Genomic DNA, 5,013 nt, shown 5'->3' on the forward strand with positions numbered 1-5,013 from the left:
GGTAGTGGGGGTAATGGTGGTAACTCTGGTGGTGGTGGTGGAGCATGAGGTGGTGAATGAGCTGGTGGTGATGGAGTCAAAAATACCAAAGCCTCAAGGTGAAGAAGCTCCTCCTCGAGTTCATGAACTCGGCGGATAATAAAGTCTATCTGATGCTCGAGAGTCGGCACACGAGCATGTAAATCAGTAGTAACAGATGGGTAATGCAATGGGTGGTATGGATCTGTCACGGGCATGACGTGAGGTGGAGAATGTGGCGCAATAAGAGGCTCACTGGGTGGTATGTGGGCATGTCCAGAGGGTCCTGCCTCGTCAGTATGGTCGGTCTGTGGTAGGATAGAGGCAATATGGTCAGGTGTAGGGACAACTGGCTCATCTGGTAGGACATCATCCAACTCAAGGTCTGCGTTGCGCTGTAGGCCAAGGGCCTGCAGTGCAGATGAGGTAACAGATGCATAAGAAGAAGCATATGAGTCTGTATCTGCATCCGAAGAAATATCAATCACCGAGACCACCGGTGATGCAATATCTAAGATAACCACATCATAAACGTCTCCGTCTCCCAAGTCATCATCTATATGCTCTACGGGAATCACCGGGACAATGTCGTCATCATCCTCGTCAAGGTCGACGAAAGGCATCATAACAAAAGGAAGTACATCCAAAGGTATAATGTCGACAATATGTTCACCCTCCGGGTGACCTATAATAACTATGTCATTGAGTGGTGGAGGTACAGCTAATACATCATCGTCAACAATATCCCCTAGATATGCAAATGGTTGAAAATCGTCCATATCACTATCAGATCCCATCTCACTATCCGATGTAATGACCTGAACCTCGGGTATGTAATCATCATCTGAAGAAGGTGTCATAGGATCCACGTCATCATAAATGTTACTTCCTTCGGATGAAGACATGATATCCTGTAACATAATTGGTTTAACGTATGTATTAATAAAATAATTTTTCAAATATATATATACACAAAATGTTGAATTCACATAATTTATTTTAAGTTATTCTATTTGTGTTATGCGGATTAACTTAATGTTTCATGTCTACCATTTAGAGACTAATGCACCTAATGTCCTTGCTTGATTTGTATGATATGAATTTGTTTATGCAATGAAAACTCTTGTTGTTTTTTTTTTTATAAATTGTTTTCGTGAGAGGTTCCCTAGTGATTGTAGACTAGACTCGAGAAAGAATCCTGGTTCACTACAATCGAAGCTCTGATACCAATCTGTCACACCCTGCTCGTAGCGGAAGCGCGAGGTGTGATCTGTTGGTTCTCATTGCATAACGATATAAGTAAACATACTAAATGAATAAAACATACTCCATTGCCATTACCATAATTGTTCAAAAGATGCGCAACATACATTAAGTTTATAATTTACAAACCATTCAAAGAACTAAGGTGTTATTATTTCATACATTCAAAACGAAAGTTTTAAACACTAAGGCTTTGTCTACTATATCATCGCAAAGCGGCAATATAATAGATAAACCCTTCAAAAGATGGCACGGAGTCTTGATACTTGTTTCCTGAATTAGAATCCCTGACAAGGTCCACTAATTCCCTGAAATACATGTTTAAGTAGAAAAATCAACAAAGGTTGAGCGAGTTCATGCAGTTTAGTTGTGTATGATACACCCGAAAAACGTGAAATGTATTTGTATTTGAATCAAATATAGTATGAAAAGCGTCAATGAAATCGTGATCATTAATGTTTTGCAAGGACATTAATATGTGTGACGAAATAGGAAGCAAACCAACCCTAGACGATTTTAATTGTATCGACACCATGTCGTAGGGCAACAAATGCACTCCTAGGCAAAAGAATGGCCATGAGTGGGGCTCGCCAAAACCCATTAGATCTAACCCTTTGTTCCTTGGTCCAAACTAGGATTAACGGTGCTTTAGTTATGGCCCTAATTTCTCACATGATCTAAGTTGTTTCATTCCTTGACTTATCATACTTATTGTACATGTATTTTCCCCGATAGATGTAAAGTTGTAAAGCATTTAAAATGAATAGGGGACATGAACTCACTGTATCGCTTCACTGAGTAGAAGTAAATATGATTTCACGTACGGTAGTCCTGAACGGTATTGCGACCTACAATCGTTGTTATATTTTGTTAGACACTTCGGTCTTTGTAAATAACTTGAGTACAAGTCTTATGTCTTAATTATGTGTAAGACTTGTATGTCTTTATGGTTTAACCGTTATATATATATTTTTCCAAATACATATATGTAAGTAATCGTGTATCTGGTATGTCATATAGTCGGATCTAGTTCCCTTGAATTCGTGTTTAGTAGTAATTAAGCGTATACTTGTATTTCATTACAAGTTATGTCATTGGGCCTAAATAGTGTTGGGTAAAAATAGTGTTGAGCTTTAAATAGTGTTGGGCTTTAAATATTGTTGGGCTTTAAATAGTTTGGTATTGGGCTTGGCCCATGAGTTATTTACTATTGGGCTTAGCCCAAGTATTTAGTTTAAGCCTAAAAAAAAATATAAACCCCTTTTTATATAAATATTTACCCAAAAGATAAGTCTTTCATTTTTATAAAAAATAATTTTATAAAATTTTCTAGTTATACTTTTTTAGATAATAAAAACATAATACCTTTTATAAGTTTTCAAAATGTTCGAAGTTTGTTAACGGTAACGCAAATTTTGTGTCCATGTCGAAAGATCATCTAGATGTCGTATTAAGTCCTCGGATTGGTAATATGTCCATAAGTTCATCCGTCGTCCGTTTTGACCATAATTTAGGTCCGATTGTTCGTATTGTCCGTAACATTCTTGTTTGTCCCAAAAGTCCATATTGTCCAAATTTGTCCGTTTTTGTGTTCATGTCCAAGGATGGACATTTTATCAAGTTCATATATATATATTTTTGTAATTTTCATGATGTATAGAAAGTTTGTATTTGTTCCTACTAGAATTACACATGATGTACACATCAAAATATATAATTTATGATACTTGATGAATATTGTTGTAAGTACATATTTTATCCAAAAAAAATATATACTTGTCATTCATTTTTTTTTATTTAGAAATCTTTTTATAAAACATGTATTTATAACTTTATTCAAAATTTAAAGACCTCAAATAATTGTTTAGTAACAACTTCTTTGTTTAACAACTTTTAATACATCGCAAAATATATACAAAAAAATTTCCATAGTTTTGTTTGAAATATGGATTTTTCCCCAAATTTATACAAAACTTATTTTCAAATTATTTCAATACAAAACATCACCAAGTATCAATATTTAACAAAATTTGTCAACAAAAGTAGCATGAACATGATATTGTTCTTAACTTTCCTAAAAAGGAAACTTTATTCCTTATTTTTGCCAAAAATTTATAGATCGAGATTTTATGAAAAACTCTAGTTTTAGATGTCTTACAAAGTTATTTAAAGCATAAGTGTGTATTCAAAACCTTTACTATCAATAAATTTCTTGATTTTTTTCCTTTCCAGAAATAGAAACTTTATCCAAGAAATATTTCGAAATTTATTTTATTAGTTTTTAAATGGTTTCTCATATTTTACTAGCATGCTTGTTCATAAAAATTCATGTTCATTCCTTTGTTGATGAATCTTGGTTGATCCTACATGCATGTATGTAGATCATATTTTTGAGTAGAAATAACCAAGATTCAAATTTGTTAGGCTTGATTCTCCAAGTTCATCTCTTAATTATAGAAAAATCATGTTTAAAAATAATGATTCTTAGTTGTTTCTTATTATTTCTCAAGTGGGTTTATGATGAACTTGTAAAAGAATCAAAAATAAAAGTGAAACTAGTATGTTATTCTTACAATTTTTGTAAAGAAACAAAGATGAAGATAAGAAAATCTTGATTATCCAAAGCTTTAAGTTCCACCAAAAGGCTCCAACTAGCTTTTCTAAACCCCTTTGAAGATTGTTTTATCCATGAGCTTCCATATGTGCAAGTGTTCTTGAGTTTGAGTATTGAAATGAAGGTGGTGTAGGTAATGTTTGGCTTAAACGATTTTGGAGAGAGAGAGAAAAGGAATTGTAGTGTTTGATGGTCTTGGGAATAATGTAAGAGATAGAGTGTAAGGGATGTCCTTATCTTGGAAATTGCCACTAATTATACATTTAAGACCTCCAACACAACAAAAAGTATGAGTAAGCTCCAATGGGGACCCCACCCTAAACGAAAATTCAGCCAAATTAAAAGAAAAATGCTGAACTTTTTTTTATAAACATTTGTTTTAAACTAGAAGCTTTAAGCATTTTAAAAACTTTGACATTTTATATAAAAATATCTACAAGGTTTTAAGCCTTCATATTTTAAAGTAGTGTGACACTAGGTAAAACTAATTCACCAAAATTTTTAGGTTGTAATTCGGGTGAAAAAGTCAGTTCGGGTCCTGTACCGGGTAGAATACTGACACCGTGTTTTATTTAGAAAAAAACATAACAAAAATTATTTTTGTACTTGTTTTATTATCCAAATATTTAATCCAACTTTTTGGACTAAAAATTTTATTATTTTTGACACCTTTTCGGTACCGGCTTTGCTGACTGGCAGTTTACTGAACTAGCCGTGCAGCTTAACGCAAAAAGATTCAATTGCGGATTTTGTGTCGTTTTTACTACCCATTATATTATTTATGTCAAATAATATTTATTTTTGGGTTTTTCAGACAGTTACGGTTTCGTTCTGCGTAATGCTGCATTTTTGGCAGTACACTAGTTTACTAGGCACTACTCTAGTTGTTTCGATGCACTGTTTACACTGTTCCAAATGTAACCACTAAAAATGAATCATGTGCATCATAAATGAATATTCCATAAGTATTCTAAGATGTAAATCATGAAATCATGCATTCTGGATATCCTAATCACGTATTTGTATAATGTAATTTATTGCTTTAAATGTAAGTGATTTACCAGAAAGTGGCAGTTGTCACAGAATACGCAGGATTTATAGTGGCATCCTACCCAAGG

This window comes from Helianthus annuus, chromosome 15, assembly GCF_002127325.2.
Source record: "Helianthus annuus cultivar XRQ/B chromosome 15, HanXRQr2.0-SUNRISE, whole genome shotgun sequence".
In the NCBI taxonomy this organism is placed as follows: Eukaryota; Viridiplantae; Streptophyta; class Magnoliopsida; order Asterales; family Asteraceae; genus Helianthus; species Helianthus annuus.